Source organism: Grus americana, chromosome 4 (genome assembly GCF_028858705.1).
Source record: "Grus americana isolate bGruAme1 chromosome 4, bGruAme1.mat, whole genome shotgun sequence".
NCBI lineage: Eukaryota > Metazoa > Chordata > Aves > Gruiformes > Gruidae > Grus > Grus americana.
The window spans coordinates 68,594,451-68,620,368 of record NC_072855.1 but is presented as its reverse complement, the minus strand read 5'-3'; positions in this window follow the sequence as shown (position 1 = coordinate 68,620,368).

Below are 25,918 nucleotides of genomic sequence, written 5' to 3'. Positions count from 1 at the left end.
TTTCTCTGCTGCAAAGCAATTTATCATTTAAGAAAAGACAACTTTCTGCTGTGTTTAAGCATCTAATGTGTTCAACTTCTTGCGACCCATGCAGGAATGGGAATAGGTTTTATTATTTTCAATTTCACAAAGCTTTACTCATCACTGGTCATGCTAGCACAATCTTTCCATGCCAGTGGTAGAGTAATTTGCCAGTTCTGGTAAGTTTGCAAGAGTTATCCTTTTCCTTTTACATTCTGAAGTTTCAGGCATTTTGCATACACCTTCCTTTAGCTGTAAAATATCTCAATTTCCTAATACCCTAGGACTGCTTCACAGATTCACAGATTCACAGATTGGTAGGGGTTGGAAGGGACCTCTGGAGATCATCTAGTTCAACCTCCCTGCTAAAGCAGGATCACGTAGGGCAGGTTGCACAGGATGGCATCCAGGCGGGTTTTGAATATCTCCGGAGAAGGAGACTCCACAACCTCTCTGGGCAGCCTGTTCCAGTGCTCGGTCACCCTCAAAGTGAAGAAGTTTTTCCTCATATTCAGATGGAACTTGCTGTGTTCCAGTTTGTGCCCATTGCCCCTTGTCCTGCCACTGGGCACCACAGAGAAAAGTCTGACCCCTTCCTCTAGACATCCACCCTTTAGATATTTATAAGCATTAATAAGATCCCCTCTCAGTCTTCTCTTCTCCAGGCTAAAGGGACCCAGCTCTCTCAGCCTTTTCTCACAAGAGAGATGCTCAAGTCCCTTAATCATCCTCGTAACCCTCCGCTGGACTCTCTCTAGTAGCTCCCCCTCTTTCTTGAACTGGGGAGCCCAGAACTGGACACAATATTCCAGATGTGGCCTCACCAGGGCAGAGTAGAGGGGGAGGACAACCTCCCTTGACCTGCTGGCCACACTCTTCTTAATGCACCCCAGGACACCATTGGCCTTCTTGGCCACGAGGGCACATTGCTGGCTCATGGTGAGCTTGTTGTCCACCAGCACTCCCAGGTCCTTCTCTGCAGCGCTGCTTCCCAGCAGGTCAACCCCTAACCTGTACTGGTGCTTGGGGTTGTTTTTCCCTAGGTGCAGGAGCCTACACTTGTCCTTATTGAATTTCTTATGGTTCCTCTCTACCCAACTCTCCAGCCTGTCCAGGTCTCGCTGAATGGCAGCATAGCCTTCTGGTTTGTCAGCCACTCCTCCTAGCTTAGTATCATCACCGAATTTGCCAAGGGTACACTCTGTCCCCTCATCCAGGTCAATTCATTGGCCAGACTTTTGGGATGTGCCCAAATTTAATGCATAAACCCCACAATTTAGGAAGGTAAAAACAATTTAATGCTACACTGCTTTGGAGAGACTTTCAACTAATTCAACTGAGATAGTATTTCAGATGTTTCTCTTTAAGAAGCAACTTGGAGCTCACACACTTCACAAAACACTGATGTGTGACCTAGGATCCTTTTATTCACCTTCTCTAGTCCTTGATTTATAGTGTTATTTGATTTACATTACAGGAAAGATCTATGAACATCTCTGGGCAGTAAGTTCAAATTAGATCAGCCATGTTATTCCAGTTTATTTCCCCTGTTTTATTACAGGATAGTGAACAATGCAAACGTTCTTACTTAGCAGTGCTATGTTTTATCCTGTAACTCCATTCCTAAAATTATGTTTGCTGTCCAAAGCAGAATTGTCCTGTAGCCATCCACATAAGCTCCATGAAATACAGCATTGCATCTTCAGAGGACACTACACCCTTCTGAGTCATTTTTATGCAATATAGTTGAAGGGAATTTTTTCTGTCCAAGCTCTACTCTTGTAATGGCATGTGCTGTTATTTAAAAAATGCATACAACTATTCATCTTGGCAGGCTAATAAGGTGCAGAACTAAAACCCTCTAGAATTGTTTTATTTTACAGTATTTAGTGGTCTACAGTTCTGGTTATTACTAAGCTAATTGTACAGTATTCTCTACAATTAGAGAATAGCTTAGTAATAAACAGTTCTGCAGACTGCCCGATCTATATTTCCTTTTTAAAGTTGCAGTCAGCAACAAAATAGAAGGAAGGACTTGTCACTTTTAACTTGAATTCAGTAGTATTAGACTGCTATAAAACAGTTGGTAAAAACCTGTTACTGGGATGGGGAGAAGAGAAGTGAGCACAGGAGGAAATAAAGTGAAAGGAAGCAGAGGTGCAAAATCTTTCACTTCTCATCAAAAAGAAGTAACTGTTGTTCACATAAAAGCGTACTGCTTTAAGGATATGAATATCAGTCCCAAGGAAATTGTAAAAATATCGGGCTGGAGCATACCTTCTTTGAAGCTCATCATTTACAGTACGTGCTTTCTCCCTTCACTAATTTTCTTAGCTCTTGGCTGTCTTCCCAGGCAGCACTTTCTCAGGCTAGTGTGTTGTGATCTAAATGCTAGGCTGGGTTGTAAGCTAACTTAAAATGCAAAGATAAAACCAGTGCTTTAGAGTCAGTGTTTCCTACCTATTAAGTGTACTCTTTCTCCTAAACAATTTGTGAATTTGCTCACAGCAGTCACCTTGTTTCCCTGTGCAATTACTCCGTTAGTGTTCTGACAACAGACCTATGTATAGCACTGAGATACTTCGCTCTTCACCAAACTCCCTGTTGGGGTCTCTGGAAATTTTGCTTCATTAATGACTGTTGGTTCAAAACCTTTGCAGTCAGATTTTTCTTCCTCCTGAACCATCACGTCTGATAACCTGAACACAATTTCTTCCAGACTCTTTCAGGACTGTTTAAGCAAATCTCTGCTTGTCTTCCCCCCATGGCAGAAATAGTCATAATAATGTTAGTGACCTGGTTACACCACCATAAATCTGGACTTATTCCATTGCCTTTGAAGGAGCTAATCTGCATTTACCCCTGTATTGCTGAGCTCAGTGGGGCTACTCATGTGGAGGATTTGGTCCTTGTAAAATCTCATAGCATTGTTTAACAGCTATCACATAAATAGGAATGAAAACATAATCCTGAGCTGAAATCTAAGCAATTGACAATATTTTTTAGCATCATGCCATAGAGCAGGAAAAGGATTTCATTATAGTAGCTGGGCCAACTGTCAAAATGATAGGGTGCATTTGATTTTAAGCTTTGGTTTCACGCACTAATCAAACTATATTAGCATAACGACTGCTAGTCTTTCCCCTTTCCCCCAGGTCTAGTATATGGGTGGAGCAAAAAGAGATAATGAATTTGGCTGTCTGGTATAAACAAACCTAACAACAGATACCTCTGCAAAGATTTGTAAAGGACATCGCTTCATCTTCCTTAGCAGAGTGACCACAACTCCAAAAACAGATCACAGGATTTGGTGGGAGGTTCAAAGGGAAAAGATGATGATATTCTCCATTTGTTTATTTACCTTTTAATCCTTACTTCTTTCTTTTTATTGCTATCTCTCTTTTCTCCCTACCGGCAAGCTTGTTCTGTAAAAAAGCCCTTCTGTGGAGGTCTTAACTGAAGGACAAAACCTGACAAGTCAGAGGTCAAAACTCATTCAGCTCTCCTCTTGTCAGATCTTCTGTTTGGCACCAAAAATATTATTCCCCCAGTCTTTGAGAGTCTAACTGTTATTTCTTCCAGCAGTTTCTGGGACGCTTGTATTTCAGATGCTTATCAATACCTGCTTCTCTCTCATGCAACTGAGAGCATGGCAATCCCCAAGCCTTGCAGATGGGGATGTATCTTCGATTTCATCCACAAAACTTAGGGTTCAGCATTGCGAGGGAGTCAAATCTGTATTGAACTATGGCTGTGAAAATAAAAGGAGAGCAACACCAAAGTGGAAGCAGACAAAATGCCACAGCCTCACTCGCTTTCAGAAAACAAGCAGTACGTCCGTTTGCACTAATGCTAAACTGGTGCAGAGCAAATACAAAAAGCTATTAAATCTAAATAGTATCTTTTAATATCCTCTTTGCATTACCAATAAAAAGAGTTGAGCAATAGTAAACTGGATCTTTCCTGACTTTTTCTCTACACAGACTACAGTGAATGAAATGGACTTCATTTACCTAAGGTTCCTCATAAGATTTCAGCTAGTACAAGCCATCAACATTCTGTGTTTATTTTTTCATGTTCTCTAAAATCCTACAACTTGTGGGATAGGAACATGTTACTTGGCACATATCTCCTCCTACAATGTGCTCTGCACAAGGCTATTTCAGTAATTAATACAAAGAAGAGAAGATCCCTTCTGCTGAATGGCTGTGTGGCCCCAGATTAACTGCATAAAACATATAAGCCCACCATAGAAAGTGAAATCTAGCCAGAAACAGGCTAGCCCTCCCCGAATTCTGAGTGATTTTTCTCTACAGTCACTTTCTTAAGAGCAATAAGCTGTTCAAATGAAAGTCTTCTTACTTAACAGGGGAGAAAAAAGCATTTATCTACCATTGCTAAATAATGAACATTTGAGAACAAAACAAGTATACTAAGATGCTAAATATACAGATAATCCTGGTAGCCCATTATTTATTCTCCTTCATAAAATTAACTGCTAAGAATGTGATTATGTTCTAGGTACATGACCAGTTGCAGGAGGAGAAATATTGTTGCCTGTAAGCTATAAAAGAAAGGATTTTTATGCTTCACAGAGGAGGTAAATGCTACTGACTTATGTACCAACTGAGCAGAGGTAAATGAGTCAGCATGTTGGAGGGAAGGAGATCTACTCTCCACCATTCTGTGCTTGAGGATGCTGGGTGCAAGGTTGGAAGTAAGCCGAAGCGCCTCATTTCTTGCCTCTGTGCAAGGAAGGCAGTCCCATGGCCCACTTAGGAGCTATTCCTAATAAAAATACCTCTGTAAAATAGCAAAGAGTATTTGGTCATGGCAATCTATACTTCAGCATAATATGGAAATTACTGTAGTAGAGAAAGTTTCAAGTAAAATGAAAAACCTTATTATAAATCATAGGTTTTTGGAGAGGAAAAAGAGGGTGCTCAAAAAACAGTCCTTACTGTTTACATCCCAAAAAGCCAGAATTAGTTGCCTTCCCTATAGGCAATTTAAGTAGAAAGGGCAAGGATTCAATAAACATTGTGACTGAACTGCCCTTTAACGTCTCAGAGATGGTGAGTGAGCATAAAGGCACATTGAAAGAACTATCTAGGGGAAGTGAACATTGTCACTGCCTCTGCTGAATATCTTCCGTGAATAAAGGAATTCAGTCTCAAAGCCTGCTACCAGCATCTTTTATTAACTTTGGTGAATAACTGTTATCAATCTGAAACAGAAAAAAAAGCATGGAAATAATACATATATATGCTGGTACTATTGCCTACTAGCACAGTCAGGCATTATGGTCCCAATTTTCAGTGCCTGCATGTGTAGTTTCCTACTGTTTTATTCCTTCTCCTTAGGCCAGCCATGTCACACATTTGTGAGTCATCTTTTAGAGCAGTTTTCAGACTGTCCTAGCATCAAGTTGCAACCAAGAGCATCACCAGGAACAAGGACAGGCATGCCCTGATAGTCTTAGCTGTGTCATCCTGCACCCAGCTGCACTCCTGGAGTCCTAGAAGTGGCAGTGAAGCTACATTACCTGTCCTAAACCATGGAGAAGTCATCTCCTATACAGATAAAAAGCTCTTGGAACCACTTGTGGCCATGATGTGGGATCTAGCACGCAAATATAATAATTTTACAACTTAATTTCAATAAAGCGACCCTAAACTGATTGCCTTTTCACCCCTCTCACCTCTCCCTCCTGTCCTGATTGAAAAGTTAAGCAGCACCACCCTCACAGTATTGGCAGGATCAGCCGGAACCGAGCTGTGAAGCGAGGGGCATGGGTGCAAAAGCCTGCATCGCAGCATGCCTGCAGCACACACGTGGCACTGCCGCGGCGGGGGGGGACCGCCATGCTGCACCCCGGCACCCAAGGGCAGGGGGATGTACCGGTGGAGGACAGACGGTCCAATGTTGACCTAGCAGCTAGCTGGGGAAGCTCAGTTGCTTTGGTGACAGAGAGAACTAACACTTAAAGGAAATGGCAGGACCATTAACTAGCTTAAGCCACATATCTAGTAATCTTAACCCTTACGTAAGATGTTTTAACAAGAACTAGCGTAAGGAAGGGTCAAGATGACCCTTCGCTCTGCTTGCATTTTTGTAACCAATCACAAGATAAGGAGGTAGTAAATCAGAAGGGAATGAACACAGAGGATTCTCTGCTAATTAGGAACCGGTCTGAGTAAGTTTTGTGGTGAAGGTGAAAAGTGCACAGTGAGGAAGACATACGGCCTTCATCCCTGAGACCCCAGCCCACGACCACCAAGAGGCAGTGCAGCTGAGAGGAGTTAAAGGCGGAGACAATGGAAATGAACTCATTGTAATAAGACCACCTTTCCGCGGAAAGATCATGAATATGTATAGGTGCTTTTTGGATATGTAACATTCTATCGTATAAAACTCAAAGGGAATTGCTGCAAGGCGCGCACGATTTTGGTGGGACGACCCCCCGTGCTGCCCAGCGCTGAATAAACATACCTACTTTACAACTTCACAGGTTGTGGAGTCTGTTTTCCGCGCGTCATTGGCTCCTCCATAAGAAATTACTAACACTTGAAATATTTTCGTTTTCTGTTGGGGGAAGGACAGTGACCAGGGTGCAGGGCACCCATTGCATCGGGAAATGAGTGTCTGACACAAGCGTGTGTTTTTCCAAAAGGCTCTAAAGGCAAGTTTGATTTTAGGAGTTCATCTCAAAAATGAATTTGTCGTTACCTGCTTATTCAGAAATCCTACCATACCATGATAGGTTTTTCAAAGTTGTCAGATTATAAATGGATAAACTGCTACAAGGTGGGCAATGCCTGTATTATAACCAGCTTGTAAACACCCTTTCTGAACTGCATTATTCAGTTTCAAATGTCAGAGGCATCCTCTGGAAGTGCCAAGCCAAATTCTTACATGTTCCACTTTGCTTGTGGAAGGCCTTTACACTTGAGGTGAGGCAGATCATGCTTACTTCTGCGTTTGAAACAGAAGCCAAGGCTCCCAACCAGGCTGCTGCCCCCCAAAAGGACACCCTGCTTTGTCATTTTACCCTTCGCCTTTGCACAGTGAGAAAGAGTAGCAACTAGCAACACTCATGATGGTGCTCTTTGTGACATAATTAGAACAGAAAGAGACTCATAAGCTACTAATTTGATTTAGGCTGATCACCAAGGCCAACTTTTCACCAGATTCTCTGTCAATCAGATGAAAATGGTGCCGTATCTCCAATCCTCATCCATTTAGCTCTCCAATCCCAGAGGATTTTTGATCCTGCATATCTGCCTACTAGATAAGAAGCCAAGAGCTTCAAAATCAGAGCTTTCCTTTGCCCTCATACTTTCTGTACCAGTTAGTACACAAACTCTGAAACCTTGACTACCAAGGAAGAAAATCAATGTCATTCTGAATCAGACAAAGGCGGGGGGTGGGGTGGTGGTGGTGGTGAATGAAAAACACATTTTACACACTCCTGCCAATGTTTAAAAGGCTCTTTTTAAATTTACACTTCCTGATTACAGTGACCTCTGTAATAACTTACATTCCAATTCTTTCAATTTCAGCAGGAATGAGACACCTCAAAGGAAAAGGAGGTTTCAGGAAGTGACTCAGAAATTGGTATTATCACTTGTATCTGTTAAGACTTGTTTTTTCAGCTATATGTTTGGTTTTGCAATCTAGCATATAAAATGTCTGCTAAGTATCATCTCACCTTACGACATGGTTGGAAAACACAAGGGAGGGGAGAGGGATGGGTTCATGGTGCTGCATCTCTAAACACTAACAGGAAAGATCATTTTACACCTGAAGCTTTCTGCAGTGTGTATTGCCGAGTTCAGAAGACATGACCCAGATGATAGCCCTTACATTCAAATAGCAAACTCTCAGGTCTCTAAAGTATTTTTTGAAAATGTTTTCCCCTTACTGTTTTAAATCCTTTTTAAACCTCCTGGTTCTCTGCTTATGCCAGCCTCACTAGAATTCTTGACATGTTTCTCCAGAATGACCTTTATCTTATACTGAACAAAAAGCTTCAGAGAGTAAATATAAGGTCTTCCTTACCGTTTCCATGTTTATTTTGCTGCAGGCTACATCTGATCACAAAACTGACACCACCACCACTTCACAGGAATTTTTCTTATTTAGAAAAAAAGCAAATAAAACAGCACAGAGAAATCAAGTCATAACAGATACCAATTGCACAGTGTCCTCTCTCCCAGTCAGTAATGAATCACTTCCTCAGTGCTGTGAGAATGGGGCATCGAGTTGCTGAAGGTGCCTGATTTCAAAAGAAATCATCTAAGAGACACGATGGCATGCTGTACTTACTGGAGAGGACCCAGAAAAACAAAAGATACAGGAATTTGTATGGCTAATAGTTGCTTTTATTTTTGCCCTACAGAGTCTAGGCCATTTTGGAGGTTAAAAATTAAACCTAGAACAAATAAGGGCAAATTATCAACTACTCCAACTTCCAGAAGATCATCCCATATGACCTGCAGAGTTCTGTACACCTCAGAAACCCTGCAGAGCCGCGCACAAGGGCTTTACTTTTACCCTAATCCACCTCCTTGTGACTCCCTCAGCATGCAGGTGCTGATGGGGAAGCTCCTCCAGGACACTTAGCTTGGGCCCATGCCCCACAAATTGTATTTGCAGCTGGCTTCTCTGGCCCTGATGGATCAGATGATAGTAACCAAAGGAAGCGAACACATCTGTCCCAAACTCTTGAACCAACAGCTATTCATTATGTTACAGAGACTTGATTAAGTGTAAGCAGCCTGGTGTAGCTGGTGGGCTGTAGCTGGTGGGCTTGTCCCCTCCACAGACTGAAGTTGCCATGATGCTCCTCACCTCTGTCTTGCAGAGTTACGCAGTGAGGCTGTGAACTGTTGGATTTTACAGTGTTTCAAACAGGTAGTGACTACAGTACAGTGGAAGATTAATTGCACCACACGTGTCGCTTGGACGCTGGTTCTGCAAGCAGCCCGTTCTTACACTAGCTAAAGTGATGACTCCTTCACCATAGATATCAGTGGGATGGAGATCAGACTCTGCCTTTGCAACTTTTGGATTCCTCACGCTGAAATAGGCCACATACAGGCAATGTTGTCATTTTTTATTAATCACAGGTAACATAATTTTGGTCACTGCTACAGGCTGTTTTGTTGCTATATATAATCTTGCAACTTTCACACAATTTTTGCAAAGCAAAATGAGAATGAGGAACTAATCCCCCTCAAAATGTCTTACAGCTTTGAGAAAGAGAGCTTTATCTACGTGTCTAGAGGCTAATTGTTCAAGTCCCAGCTGTTCTGCCAACTGTGGTTAATATTTTTTTGCCCTTCACAACCTAAGACATTACATTCAATTGCACAGTAACTATTATTCCCCAGTTCTGCAGAAAAAGGGAGTCTAAAAGTGATTTGGACAGCACTGAAACCAGGACTGGCAGGCCAGTAAGGGCTCTTGCACAGACTGAGCAGTCAAATCAGATGCTTCTAGAATAATTTACTTCCTATATTGAATTTACATATGACTTCAAAATTTGTCTTAATATATCTTTTATTGCTGTACATTTGTTACTTTGACTAGCAGCATCCAGCCCTTTAGGGACGAACTGTGGCAGCCTCCATGCTTCACTGGGACTGTGCTTCTCAGGCTGCAGCATGCACTCCAGCGGTGGAAGGCCGACCACCTCAAACCAGTACACAAACTGGGGTGCAGACTGGTGCTACTGACAAGGGTGACACCCGACAAAAATGAAGAAATAACATTAAGCACCCTTTGTCCTAGGAACCTTTGCTTGTATTCCCAGAAAGAAGGTGACTGGGTCTGTGCAAAATCCAAAAAGATTAGGACTTAATATAATAAGCCTCCTCCCAGAACACAAAGTGTGGCAAATGAACGATACAGCCTGTCACCTCTTGATACCAAATGAAATCCTGCCTGGCTCAAGCAGGGATTAAAATTTATTCCCAGCTAATTGATGTCTGGAGTCACTGCACTAGATTAATTAGTCTCAGCTCCAGCTTCTGCTTCACGTATTTGCCTGCGCAGCTTTGAGGTCATTTTTTAAGAAATCAGGCACAAACTCTCGCTGTGTGTTTGTGCAGTGCCAAGCGCGAGAGAGTGCGGAGTCCCCCAGAAAACTCCCGGTAGTAAACCTGCCATGGGGGGCTGCAACCAATTCAGTCTGAATTTGGAAAGACTGGCACAATTATAATAATCTTCCAGGGCGAGGCTGGTGGGAGTGCACAGCACAGCAGACTGACATAAAATACAGAGATTATTACCATTTAATGTTGTGGGCTTTGGTCTAATTTTGTGATGGTTAATATTTTGCTGCTGTTGGTGTTGTAAAATAACAAGCTGCCATGATCAAGTATGTCCTTTGTCCCGAAGCACAACAAAAACAAATGTAACCGCAATTGATGGAAACTATAGAAAAGGAAATAAATTTAAAGAGGCATCTCAGAGAATTTCAGTAGCTGTTATGCCTACTCATTTCCATATTTCTTCTTTCTAAAGTAAGAGTACATAGAGGTGACTGGAAAATGAAGTGGTTTAATTCCAAACTGGGAGAAAAAAAGCAAATTATTGTGATTTTTTCAATTAATCAAAATTTTTGTAACACAAGTTCACAGTCAAAACATGTCAATAAATTATAAATGTTTCTGTTCTGTTAATTTATGCAAAGACATTATGCTTAATAAGAGCAAAAACCAAGACACTTCATTTTGCAGCTGTTCAACAAGACACTTAAATGTTTTCCAAGATAATTCTCACTTTAAAATAAAGTTTCTTCGAAGTAAAAGATATAATGGGGAGGGGAGAAGAACTACCAGACAGAAATTTGTTACTTTATGAAAACTGTTTCAATAAAACGTTTTTTATTAGCTTTGAGTACATGTGCTTCTTTAAAATTATCTGGAGAAAAAAGATGGAAGTCAGAAGGATTGAGTGATATTAGAATAAAATTCCAGTTAAAGAAGGACAACAAGCAATTCTTTCTGATTTAGAGCTAGGAGCACGTTAGTACCATTCTTCCCTTTGGGGGACTGTTTACCCTCAACCAAAACAACCCTGTCTCAGTTTACGAGAAATCCAGGATGAGCTGCTATAACAAACTGCCAATTGCAATTCAGTTGGGATTTCATCCTACTCCAAAAAACAGCCATCATAAAATTTTTACATTAGAAAATACATCCTGTTACTGTACTTTAGGGTTTCATATTATTCCAGCTATTTCTTCCATTACCAGCCCTCAGTCCACCAATTCTGCCTCAGCAGCCTGCAAGCAAAATCTCTCTCAGAACATCTCCATGTTGTACTTAGTGTTTCCAGAGCAAAAATTATGTTGTTCTGGGCCCTATATGGAATCTGCAAAGTATTTCTGCCTGCACGCTCCCACAATATGGCCATTACGCGTACCCGTATCTGCCCTTCCTTTAACACAGTAGAAGGAGCCAGTTATGATGAAAGGGACAACTGGTACCACCTGAAGCCACCTTTCCATGTCGTCAGAAGGTCACTGTATTCATGGGTCACACCAGAGTTGCATCTTTGGAGATATTCTTTGTATTCCCAAGGATTATGTGTATCCATTAACGTTTCCTCAGTGAATGTTGACAACTTTATCTCACTGTACAACCCCAAAAGACGGGGCTGTAGGCACACATCTGTACTGCCTGTGCTGTAATCCTACAGTCGTCATGTAAAGGTGGTCACAGCAGCAGCAGATGGTTATGTGAAGGAGGGTTGCTAGGGAAGTACTCAGTAGGGTTTTGGTTGTCTGAATTGGAAATAGGAAAATGTGATTGTAGGCAACTGCAGATAAGCTGAACTGTATGGGTCATGGATTAAGAATTACTGGTAGAGTCCAAAAATAATAGATTTGATCCAGTAATACTTAAAGGTTTAGAAACTACCTCACAAAACTTGAATTTTTAGAGTCACTGTCTTCACTCAAAATCATAAGAAGGACAAGAAGTGAGGTTTTGCTGCAGTCTCTCACCCCTTGAAATCTGTGGGGAAAAGTGCAAATATTTCTGTCTCCACCCTTCTGAGAAGGCCAGGAAAGGGAGAAAGGGATATTTGTACGGAGACTGCATTTCTCGCTCCAGTACCAGCTTTTCTAACAGCTAATGCATAATAAAAAGTTTATCCTGACAAGTCGTTTGAATATTGCTCTCTGAAAGCATGAAGTGCTGCAGTTAAACCTACAGCACTGATAACATTGCTGTGTGCACTGCAGCCAATTCCCAGCTGCCAGAAGCTCTTCCAGGAGGTGCTCCTTCAGAGTATTTGTAAACACCTACACACACCACTGAAGAGGATTACAGAGATTTGTGAAAGGGGAAATAAAATGCCTATAAAAAGAAGCATTTTCTTATTAGCTATGTTTGGGTTTTTTCTTCCTTCTGGGGTTTTCACTTCTGGATAGCAGAAATAGAAATATGGTAAATGTACTTTCTTGATTAATTGACTTGTGCCTGCCGGCAGAGAAACTCAGCTTATTTCATCCATCTATTTCTATCATCTATTATGATTAGTATAGCTATGTTCCATATGATTTAAGGAAATTTCAGTATATTTCCTTATACTGAATTTTTGTACTTCACATTTTGCTGGTAAAACAGCAACACGGAACATTGATTAATAAGCATTGTATAATCCTCAGACACATTTAGTAAATCACTCTTCTACTATAGACTTTCATCAGACATATAAATAGAAAGAACAAGGGAAACTACACTAAACATTTGTAATAAAATTATCCAAATGACTATAATTTAAAATGTTTATATAATACTAATACAATGTTCGATCATGAGAGATAAGGAAAAAATAAGTTGACACAAAATTAAAAAAACCCAAAAGATCATAAAAATGAGCCTTCATATACAAAAACCTAACCACATCACACGAAAATGATTGTGGTGATAAAAAAATGCATCATGGATTATTTGTTCCATCTGTATGTTATTTGCCACTAAGAACTCCATCAACATCATGTGGTAATATCAAACTGCTGCAGGACTCTGATTGAACTCTGCTAAATGTTTACAACAACAGAACAAAAAGTAGTTCCTGCCTCAGCCCACAACCTTGCCCCTGGGCCTGATGTAGGGTCAGGATTTTCTTGTTGGAGGAGAGGTTACTGTGACCAAGGTATTCCCCAACTGTAATTAGGTACATTGTATCTGGATTTGATAACGGGTAATTGGTAACGGGGCTTTGCTTACTATTTTTTTGAAGAAAAAAAGCCCCAGAACTCCATGTTTAAAAAAAGAAAAAAAACCAAACTCCAAAAAAATTTTCTTTCTGTACAACTTTCCATGCATGTATTGTGTTCTGTTACCTGGGAACCTCACTGCCATAAAGCATCACCTCAGGGCCCAAGTTAGTAGGAACCATTTGAAATGACACACCAAAAGTTAAATCCATCAGGACCCAGCTACTCTGTAGTATGAAGGAGGCCCTCAAGACAGGTTCAGCATGGCAATTATCCACAAGAGCCTCTGAAACATGTGCAGATCTAGCTCATTTCAATAGGAACCTAGCTTATTATCTCAAAAAGATTTGTATCATATGTGTTAGTTAAATTAAAAATATTTCCTCTCCTCTACCTCCCCTTCTCTCCTTACAGACTCTTTGGACAGGATTATGAAACTTCAGCTAGGTTTTCTTCTTCTTATGCACTGTGACCCGTATATGGGCTTTGAAGGCCAGGTTACATTTCATGGAAAGCTGTCTGAATCGGGAGAAGCAGGTACACTGCACTTTTTCCTATCGAGAGTCAAATAATATGTCATTTGCAGTCTTAAAAACAGATGATGGCATAAGCAGCGTTTGATCTGATTTCCTTTTGATGGAAGATATGATATCAACTGATCCATGTATTTATAAAAATGCACACATTCCCTTTTGATTTTATTCAGCGCTCACTTGCAGGGATACGCTAAAGGGAATTCATTTTTATATCAAATAAACAAAAACATTATCTTTAGGTTGTTACCACCGAGAACCATAGAAACATGAGCTCTTTCCCACCATAAAAATATGTCTACTTTGCCAATGTTAAATAATTTCTAGCTTGGTTCTCTGAAAATGTGATTACAAAAATAGTTTCTACTTCAGCAACAAATCCACTCCTGCAGTGTGATCAGAGTCACATCTGCTGACTTTTAGTGATAAAAGCAAGCTGTCGTCATGTCAGACTCTAGAGCTGTAACAGGTAAGAGCACATGCTCTGGAATCCAAGGACAGAAATCTGATATATTGTTAAATGAAATACTAAAAAGTAGCATCTGAAGATGTCAAGAGCCCTGCGTTCCCCATTCATGTCAGTGGCAGTGCAGGCTACTCAGTAGTGTGAGAGTGACACTCGTTAGAGACTTTACATCTCTGGCTGTCATTTGTTATCAAGCAGAGATATATGCAGTAGAGGCTTTGTTAATGAGGTATAAAGGCTACTTCTCCACACAGACACAGGACAAAAGTATGCTTATTTACCTCTGATTTTATGTATCATTTTTCTGTGTGCCAGTCATAGCTGTTAATTAAACACAGCCGCTCCTGTAAATGCAAAGATGGGAACTAGGGCTCCAGGGCTATCTACACGCACATTTTTTAGTAGCTTCTAAAAAAACCTATGTAAGAATTTCACTGAATAAGATAACAATTACACTAGAGGACTGCAGGGCCTTCCTAAAACAATCTTCAGCAGCAAGGGAGGAGGGAGCCCTCTTCAGCAAGAGGGAACTCCAGAGGGATAGTAGCCATAGCAGCTTTTCATTTAGCAGCTTCTTAGCCTCCAAAATTCTCTTAATTAACAAACGCAGGGAGTATGAAAGTAGTTACAGAGCTACAGCCAACCTTCTCACCCCTAGGCTCTAACCACTTTATTCTCCTGTCAGTTGGTTAGTCAGGTGAGACAAAATATTTGCCGTTAAGTGTAAAATCTGAGTCCTCCTATACTCAGCAGAACTCTCACTGTCTTTGATGGGATCAGGGTTAAGTTTTGACCACAAATCTCAGTACCTGGAATTAGGATGATCAGAAGCCAACCATTCAGCTTTGAAAACATAATAATCAGGACAGCTCTTGACTTGCTTTTGAGTTGCCATGAGTCAGCCACCAATACCCTCACTCAAACAAAAATGGAGCCTCAGTTCCTGCACAAAATCATGGAAATAAATGTTTCTGCATGACACTCAGGGCTTTTCCTTCAGCATGTGTCCAGCACAACCCAGCCCAGCTGGAAGTACTATCTAGGGAGGATTGCCCTGGAGAATCCTTTACATCCCACATGAAGATCGGCACAGGGATCTCGATGAGCATACACCTTTCTTTCTGAAACTCTTCTGCTGGTAATGGAAATAGGGCATCACCCTGAGGAGTGAAAAAGACAATTCAGTTTCACTGCCTTTACAGAGATGGTAGTATTTACTGATTTAACCACTAAACCATAAACATAGACACAGAACCATAAACATAAATGTCTGCTGGAAATACTACACTGGAATTTCTTTTTAGTAACTGTTGTTTGGCTGTGTTGAATTAAGTAGATTAAAATTACTTCTCAATACTCATTTCCCATTGCTTTCAATACCTTCGTCCCTCGTTCAGCATCAGAGAAGTAGTAACTGCGTTGATAGTAATGCTTTCACAGTTTGTATGGCACAGAGAGTTTTCAAATAAGGAAGAAAGGAATTATACATGAATAAGATAGTGAAGGCACAAGGGAAAGGAAAGAGGAAAGTGATTTAGCAGAGCATTTCAAATGTTTTAATAAATCATAAATTTACACTGAAATGTCACTTTAGCGAGTTTCCCTTACACTGATCACTGAATGACAATATATTCTTTGTCTGTGTGTATGTGAAAGGCTGTAATGTGTTGCTATGTTTGCACAGCATTTCTGAGGAAAAGTACTGATTGGAGCATAAACAATTTCCATTTTTACTACTACAGGTCTTTTCACATAGCCTCTGTTAGTTCAACATAAGAGTATTGTAGAACGGAAAATGAAATGTTACAAATGTACAATATAAGCCAGAGGTGTCATTCAGAGTCCCTAAAAATATGAAATCCAGAAAAACCTGGATTCGTATAATGTTGAAAATGGAACAAATTTATGCTCTACTGATTTTTTAATGCAGCAGATCTTAGAGAGAAGATGTAAGATGATGCCATGCAGAGATGCAAGAAAATATTTTTTGAAGTGGAAGAATCAGATAAATCATGAATCACCAGTGTCACCGCGCATGTTCTCATTGCTATTTTTAGATCACTGACCACCATCCTACCATCCTTGCCCAAGGATTTTAAGCACTGTTTGCAAAGACTCATAAACAAATGAGACAAACATGAGAAATCAGCACAATTACCACAGTACTTTCTGACTTTCTCTTCTGCTCTGAGCTGCAACTTCCCATTTAAAGCACTATTCCATCCCAAAATTTAGAGTTTTAAGCCAGAAACTATTTGCAGATTCAGTTACAAAACAACTGATTGATGGATGGATGTAAAAATCAATAGGGATTGATGTAAGTCATCAGGGATAAGCCAGCTACCGAAGATATTGAAAATCCATCTAGTTTTGCTTCCACAGAAAAGATTCAACCATGCCAAAAGCGATATTGTAATTAGTACATTTGATGTTGTTTTACAGATAACTCTCTTTGAAAGATAGATTCTAAATGGTCTATCTTTATGCATATTCCTGCTACATTTCAAGATTGTATTGCTACAGATCTAGCTCTTAATGGTGCTAAATTCAATGAGATTCAGGAAAATGCAATGAGATTCAAGAAAATGCATGCTAAGAAGAGCAAATACTTAAACAAAAACTTCTTTTTTGAAATGTGCTGTCATTGTAAGCATTGTGTTTCTGAGTTTTCTGGACGTAGCATCATTTTCTAAAACTTTCTGTAATAGCCCAAGTCAGAATAAAAACATAAAAACATTTCGAGTAGAAGCAAAACTAGCATTGCCTTTTCCCCTTCACCCTCCCCATCTCTACTTTCTCATCCCAACTCATCAGATGCTTTATAACCACAGGATCAGAATGATGTAGGTTAGAAGGGACCTCTGGAGGTCATTTGGTCCACTGCACTAAGCATCACCAACTTCAAAGTCAGATCCAACCTCAAAACTAGACCAAGTCACTGGGGGTCACATGCAGTCCAGTGTTGAATATCTCTAAGAATGGAGATTCCACAACCTTCCTGGGCAGCCTGATTCACTGATTGTCCAGCCTCATTTCTTTCCTAGACTATCTGGAATTTCCCTTGCTGTAAGTTGTGCCTTCCTTGAGTCCACACACTCTTTTGGCTCCCTTGAACACTGATTGAGGTAAAAACTGGGTACAATTCAAGACCACTTTTGTTGCTTTGGACAACCGTGGCATTGCAATAGTCCTTGCTACTTGCATCTAGAATTTCTTCCAAAATAGATTTTTCAAGTACATAATCTTAAGGGCTTTAAGTCACCTGAGGCTTTGCTGACAGATAGACTTCATGATTGCATACTGGCATCTTTGATCAGCCTCCTGCAAGACACATACCTGGTTGGCAGGGAAACAAGTTTTCATTGCTAATACCGAGATCTACATCATTTAGTCTGAATGTTTTAGCAAAGAGAAGATTAAGATATCTTAATCAGACTGAAGTCCCTGGAAAGAAGTTCCTGAAAGAAGTTAATGCCTCTCTCAGAAAATGAGGAGAAAAAACACTGGTTGAGAGATGCTAAGTTATTTTCTGCATAAAGCTCATATAGCCCAAGGGAGAATATGGAATGCCAGCAAAAGGGAAGGGCTGTTTTTAAAAGGAAATGTTGCTGAAGCAGTACTTCAGATAGCTGTGATTATAGCTAAAAGTGGGTAAGTACAGATCTTCTCAGATGTTACTTGGCAAAGAAGCACTTACTTAGATAATGAAGTGAAAGAGTCAAGGAAAACTTGTGGGACACGCGGTGTGCTACTTCATTGATCTCTGATCTTTGTCACCTGGTTTACACAGCACTATGAATGACAGCTGAATGAGAGTTATCCTCGACGTTCTTTTTTCCCATTGAATGTTTGGTTTGCTGTTTCTGTAACAGAAAAAAAAATGAGTTCTAGGTATTGACAGTTTGACATAACAGTTTAGATTAGCCATTGCACCTTGTAAAATAATTAGCCTGGAAGTGAATAATCAAGTTCAAGAATGTGCTAAATGGAGCAATCATCCAGCAAACTGAACAGGGAAAGGATTTTGCAGTTATAGTGGAAGAATCATTGAAACATTCACCTGTCCAGTACATATATGCAATAAAGAAGGAGGCAAATTAAATACTATGTTTCTACATGTTCTGCTGTGCAATCAGAAAAAAACCAAGAGAGCTTATAGGATGTACTGTATAAGTCCCACTGCTTGCTGTATGGAGCACAATGCCTTTTGAGAGCTACTAAAGCAATAAAAATAATACCAGGTCTCAACACCATAAGACTTGGAGCTGGAAATACACTCATATGAAAAAAGAAGACTTCAGTATGGCCTAACAGAACTGAAAATTGTGAAAGGGACTAGTAAAATTGATAGAAATAAAGTTTTAATGCTAGTAAGACATTTACAAGCCAGAGGAGATAGCTCCAGGTAGCCTACTCATTGTTTGACTAATGAACACAGAAAGCTATTCCATTCAAACACCAGCAGCCATACAGAATAAATTACCAAGTAACCAAAACAAACATAAAATTAATTCAATGAGTGAAAGTGATGGTTTGTTTATTTTGGTGAGAAGGCAGAAAAAACACCTAATAAAAAAGTAATCTGCACATGCAGACCTCTGACTGTAGCTAATACATCCTGGGGCAGCACTGAAAATGCTCGATTTCATAGTTATGAAACAGTTGGTGAGCTGATTAGTTGGAGACAAAGATGGTATTTAAACAAAGAATAGCTTATTGATTTCTGATCAACCTCTCATCAGTTTTATCTCAAGCATACTCAGCAAGCAGTCTTTCTTGCTAGCGGCTCTTTAATGTAACGGTCTGCTCTGCCAATAGAAAGGTCCTGTCCCTTCAGGATCACACAGGACTGCTCTCCCCTCCACCCTGTGGTGTGGACCAAAATACAGTGTGCAGGGACAACTGGCAGGAGATTTTCTTCAAATGCACTCCCTTGATCTGTACTAACGTAATGCTTGTGCTAATGGGGATGTACCCAGTGTATCTGAATGAGCTCCTGTTACACGGTACAGCCGCATCTACTACTGTGAGTATTCCCTAGATAACAGGATGACCCTGCTGCTTGGATTTAAGCAAACATTTCTGTTTCTGTAGGAGTGCCGGTATCATTAGAAGACATTCAGGGACAAGAGCACAAGGAGCAGGGACATGACGTTAAGAAGCCTGAAAAACTGTAGCTCAGGTTTACACAAATGACAGAAGAGGGTGCTCAGAGCTTCCTCAGAAGCAGCATGACATAAACTTCAGAGTAGCCCTAATCAAAGGCAAAAATCCATCTGTTTGCACTCTCTTGAAGTCACACCAGGGGTGAATTTGACCCCTGGTAGAATGGGAGCATAATCAAATGACATTAAGGGAAAGGGCTTTAATTAAGTAACACTTAACAGTAGTTATATTAATTTTATTGTATTACTCTATTTTTGTTATGTACAACTTATTCTTCATTTAGTGTTATTACAGTAATATTCCCTAAGTTATGTAAGATTTTATTAGCACTTTGTCTTATTTGACGGCTTTATTCGTGCACCGACTCAAGAGATTTTATAATTGTACTTTCCATTACTAATACATTCCTATATGAACACTGCAGTAAGGAGTTATAACAATACAACTGAAGGAAAAGGAACCTAATTTCTTTTTATGCTGCAGAGGTGATTCTGCTTCCAGCAAGCATGAAGAATATCACAGCTCGGGATCTCCTACAGAAACAAGGCAAACTTTTTCAGTGGTCTGCTAAGTCCCACGTTACAGACTAATCTCAAGAGAGGAGGAACAACTTGTAACGATTTTGATGATGATGCTAAGGTCCACCAGTATTCCCCAGGGAATGATAATCAGCTCCCTTGGGGAGCTACCTTAAACCCCCAAGTTTCCCTTTCAACTGATGGAAAACTATTTGCACCCTCCTTTAACCTCCACTCTCAGAGCAAGGCTCACATATGGTGCCTGATGTGGGGAACTGCTATTTTGGCACCATACATTCAAGATGGCAGACACTAACTTCCCAATAAAAATGCCTGTATCTTCAAACTTTCTGTGCTGAAGCATTCAGAGGAGATGGGACTACCATTTTTAGCAGCACCCCACAAGCAAGCAGCCAGGTAGGTGAACAAACCAAGGTACTGCCAAAGGAGGACAGCTGACAAGTGAAAGTTTCCAGTCAGGCTTTTTTTCCCCAGGTGCAATGACAGACACCTATGCATGGCCACAGGGGTGGAAGGGAAGACATGTTGTGTGCCTCAGCTTTGGCTATGCCGGTTCTTCTACCATCTTCCCTGAGCAGAGGTACAGCTAGACCCTGTGCTGAGAAACCCCAGATGCAGTGGGAACATTCCCTCTCTTCTCCATCCTTCAGAGAACAAACTGTCTTGCAGATACTCGGAGAATGTCCACAGTCTCGGAGACTCATTTATCCCACAACGCACTGTAAGTGATCAAGCCCAGACTGTCAAAGCTTTGGATTATGTTTTCCATCATTCTTTAGGATTTTCAACTGTTCTTTGAGAAAAAATCATTCCAGTCCTGCCTTAAAGTTTCTCTCCTTTATCCTATGGAGATATTTTACCTTTCTACAAGAAATTAATCACCCCCTTTGTACAGTTTACTTTTTAACTGGGGAAAGACAGAGGGAAACTCTTCACCTCTTGTCTTGTCTTTCCTGCTCATACACTCCGGCTTGATAGGCTGGCACTTAAGACCCCTACACAGTTCTCCTGGTGATGACCCTGCCAAACAGACGAGCCTCCTGGAAAACCCTTCCCATGGTCATCCCCAGCAGATTAAACCATTTGGAGCTTTCTCCAGTTAATTCCTGTGTTGTTTCCCCTATGGTTTCTAGATCGCACTCTTTGCTCCTGATTTTTAACCACACTTCCATGAAGCGCTTATTTTACTCAGGGAAGCCAGACAGTCGCAGCTAGAATTGGATTTCACCAAAGCTTTTCAAGCCACACCTTTAAAAGGAAGATAAATTTCATTTTCTTTATGTAATCTTCCCCAGTATTTATTATTAGCAGCAAAGAGCAGTTACATTAATACAGTCAAGCTGAATAAGCAGGTTATTAGTTTTTCCTGGGTGAAAAAAGAGACATGAGTATATCCTTCAGTGATGGATATTTGTTTTTTAAATGTCACCGTGATTTCCAAGCCTTTATTCTCTGAGTGGCTCTTTTTGAGTGCAGCTGGCTACTCCCTTAGGAATGGGAGCTGGGGGAAGTGGGGGCTACCCACAGGGGGTCCGTCAGGGCAGGGTCTGGCAGCCAGGGCCCGTCCCACTGCCCCAGCCAGGAGCAGTGCAGCTGGAGGGGGTCTGGAGACCAGCCCAGCTGGGGTGTTGCTGGGGCAGGGGCTGTCCTTTCCATGAAACAGCCTGTCTTTCTCAGCTGGCCACTGCTCCTGTGGAAGCTGACAGTGGAGAGAGACAAGCTGACCGATGGAGACAGACAGGCAGACAGTGGAAAAAGACTGCCCTCAGCCCCCCACGGACATGCTCAGCACACCTGGGGCTCCTGTGCCAGCTCACATTTGTTTATACTGTCTGTGGACAGTCTGCAGGGGGAAGAAAGAAAGACAAACCTCTCTTTCCACTTGGGGAAATGAGGTATGGAGAATCCTCACTCCAAACTCGAACTGGGATGGGAAAAAGCTCAGCTTGACAAATGAAATGTCATCAGTGCTTCAGATGAACACATTCATCAGCAGAGGCGTGTTTCTGCTAGCTGCTTGTACACCAGATTTTGGGGAAAAGCAAGGGCAACTGAAGAGACAGATATGAAAAACAGTGGGTTTTCCATGGCTTTGAAGTGTCAGCAACATGCAGAGATGTTTGACCACAGGACTAGCCACACCACTGACAAGCTTAAAAACTGGCATTGTGGTACCTCTCATTCTGCAAATTTAAAACACGTGACCGGCTTACTGGTGCTGTTTGGGATTGGGACAACATTATTTTCCTACCGAACAGACCCACAACAGAAAATCATGGATATCCTGACCAGCTCTGCTACTCCCCAGCCACACTGGAGAGGGATTGCATGTAAGCACCAGTTCCCGCTGCAGCCAGCATGTGCTGCATCAGAATGAGAGAAGCGTAACAAACTGGAAAAGCTCACAGCTGCATGGGTATCAGGAGAAGAAAGTATGCCATTAAGTAACAAGTTGATACATTATATTGGCTAATGTCTAAATTTATTCCTCCTCAGACAGACAAGTATCTGCATTAAGTAAAATGCTCAGTGAATACATTAAATACTGAAAATAACACACTACTATTTACAACACGTGGTGATGTGGCCTTATTATTTTAAGATGGCAGTGGCTTTTCTGCTAAAAATTTTGTGACTATTACAATTTCTAATTCCCACACTACATCTGAGTTAAATTAATTGGAGGAATTCACAGCATCAAAAATGTGTTTTACATGTCTAGACAGATCTGATTATCATATGCCCTTCAGAAATATGTTATATATTCCCAGCATGTCAGATTTTACTTAGAATTACCATTAAATGTGGTCTAACTTCAGCTGACAAATCAGAGAATAATGATTAGGATGAATCTGGTAATTTATTTCACTTTTAAGAGATTAATTATGTTAATGACAACCAAGATAAGGTATTTGGACAATGGCATTAGATGGTTCTGAATACAAAATCTTCATTTTATGTTAAATGTATTTCTGAAAAGAATTTTCAGTATCATAAATAAATAAGGTAAACTAAAAACCAAATAAAAAGTTTACATTGCATGGAGTTTGCTGAATTAGTAGTAGAGTATTTTGAGATTAAATGGAATTCCTACTCAGCTGAAAGCAATTACAGGCACAAAATTCATAGTAAAGATGCAGTCCCAGAATCTGCAGAACTACAAATTTTTCACATTAATGGAGAAGCCTGTGGACATCAAAGGAAAAAGCAGATCTAATTCTGCTTCCTGAAGATGGTATGAATTTTGCCAGTGATTAACGCGAGCAAAACAGATCTTACTAAATACACCCAGATAGCATCTCAGGTTGTGTCACTTGCTGTTTCCCTGTTTTGCATCTAAAGCCAGGATGGCTGGATTCTTACTGTCTTCCCCAAAAGGTAAAGATGGCTTCATGGTTACTGGTATACTTGTCTGGAGTCTGTTGAGAAAGCAGGTTATCACTACGGCTCCCGATCCAGAAGTGGGACTGTAGAGCTCACTTAAGAAACACATTAATTTAATCCTGCTGAAACTTGGAAAGGCACAGCAGCTGCTCAGAGTGAAGGGCAGGTTGTAACAGGCAGTTTGAGACCTGGATTAAACTCAATCAGCCCAGACTAGGATCCAGTTGTGTTAGTTACTGAAAGCACCTGCCAGTACGCCTGTGTCATTATCTGGATAAATATGATGCGCAAAGCCATGCCAGAAGCATCATACAACATAATTCTCAGTTTCATGTGAAAAACTAGAGGGCTTAAATATGCTAGTGGTTACAAAAAATGAGAATTGAATGTACATTTCCTGTCAGCAATGAGCTCCTGCCCCACGTCACCTAGCATGCAGAGAGGACAATGTAAACCAACAGCTGGGATATGAACATTTTACCCATGCAATCTCTTAGGTACGATGCAAAGTGTTCTGCAATTACTAATTCTTCCAAATGTTCTGCAATATTATGCTCACCTACCACTCACCTGTGTTGGTCAATGCCATTCAGAGGATATTTTGTTGGCTGCATGGACATGAAAGGAATTATGTTGCACATAAAAGGAGTTGTGCTATTATGCATGCCCTAAGCTTTGTCCTGTCTCAGTTTTAATTAATACTAGTCAATGCTTTGCAAGGACAGGAGTAAGGCTCCTCTTCTTTTGAATCCCTTCTTCCTGTAAATCTCCCCTGTCCCAGTTAAGCTAATCAACATTCTTACAATGCTTTTTCATATGAAACTGTCACTATTCCTTAAATGTGTTACAATCTACCAATTACCATTTTCTACCACCCATAACACTTCTTCCTTTGTCATTAGCACTTCAAAATATTCTCACGTTCTACAATATCTCATTAAACTGGAATCCTGATTATTTCTATTGTGCTAGCAAGTGTGTCACTGGCATTATAATGGTTATCTTTTTCCTGTTTTAATTATCCAAATGAAGTAAAAATCAGTTCCATTTCATTCTTTCCAGATGAATCCCAACTCCTTTTATTTAAACATCCCTATTTATACTTATTTCCAGTGCTACACTATTCCACTGTAATGAAACATCTTTTCATGGCATGTCCTCTGCAATCTTACTGACAGGACATAAGCCTGCATACTAAGGCAAAGCTATGAACAAGACTTTGGTAATCTCCACCCAGTTCTGAAGTTCTTCTTAGCACTACAGTGGCAAACAGTCCCTGTGTGGGTGGCGTTCCCACATGTTGCCAGGTGCACCTATGTTCATGGAATATTCATTTTTCCCTGCCGTGCAAAGTTGGTGCATTATTATTTTTTCATTGCTGAAAATGTACACTGTGAAGCAAGCCGTGCCCTAGTACATGCTGTAAAAGTGCAAAATGGAAAAAGTAGTCCAGTTCTTCAACACTGCCAATGTAAATATGAGCCAAGAGAGAGGAGATAACAAATAGATGGAGCTTGGAGGTAATAAGACAGTCAAGGCCAGCAAAACATGGAACGATTGTGGAGAGCAAAGTGGAGCTCTTCTGTAGGTATCACATCAAGAGGTAGTTTGACAGAGTCATGAAAAAAGAATGAGGTGGTTTTGCAGATATTTATGATGGTATGTGAGATGGAGCTTCATCAGGAAAAATGTTAAGGTGTTTAGAGGAGGATTTTCAAAGGCATCTAAGTCATTTTAGAACGTGCACCCTACTGGCTGTTAGTAAGGCTGGTACTCATAAAACACTTTGAAAGTACAGGGTGTAATTTCTTGTCCTCCTGATCCAGTTTTAAAATACAGATAAATTACAATATAAACAAAATCAAATTGCTTTACCAGATAATGCCAAACATAATTCTCTGAGAGTCCCAGGTGCTGTAAAATCATTTTGCTGCCTTTGGTGAATCATTTAGACTGTCTACCCTGATGTCTGTTTCACAAGCAAGTTGTGGGCTGCAATTCATCTTTTGCAAGGGTTCTGTGAGATAGTAGGAAAGACAAACTTTAAATGACCAAGCACTAAAGGCCTTTTACCTTCAAAAGCATTAGTATTTGTGAAGTATTGGTAGAAAGTAGGACTCACAAGTACCCAACAGAGCACATTCAGGCAAGGATGTCTGTTTTGGCAGCACTGCTTGAACATAGGTATGTCAGCTGCCTTAACCATCCCCTTACCATGGTGGCTTGCAGGACAAGAGGATGTTCGTTGGTCACAGTTCAGTTTTGAAGGGGACCTGTCTAACACTGATAGGAAATAAGAATTTGAGTGCTCTGTGCAATCAGACATTGCTCTCAGAGGCAGAAGTTTTTTGGCAATCCCTTCCAACCTGCCTTGATCTACTCTGAGAAGAAGATACTTCTCCAGCACTAGCAGAAATACGGATGCACAGCAGGTAAATACTAGCAGCAAACTCAGAAAGTGAGCATGAGCTAGGAAGCTGTTACTCTTACAGTGATCATAGGCAGTGTGAGAAACAACATGAGACAAAAATCCTTATGTCAGAACTGAAGTTCAGACTGGGAGTGGCCAGAC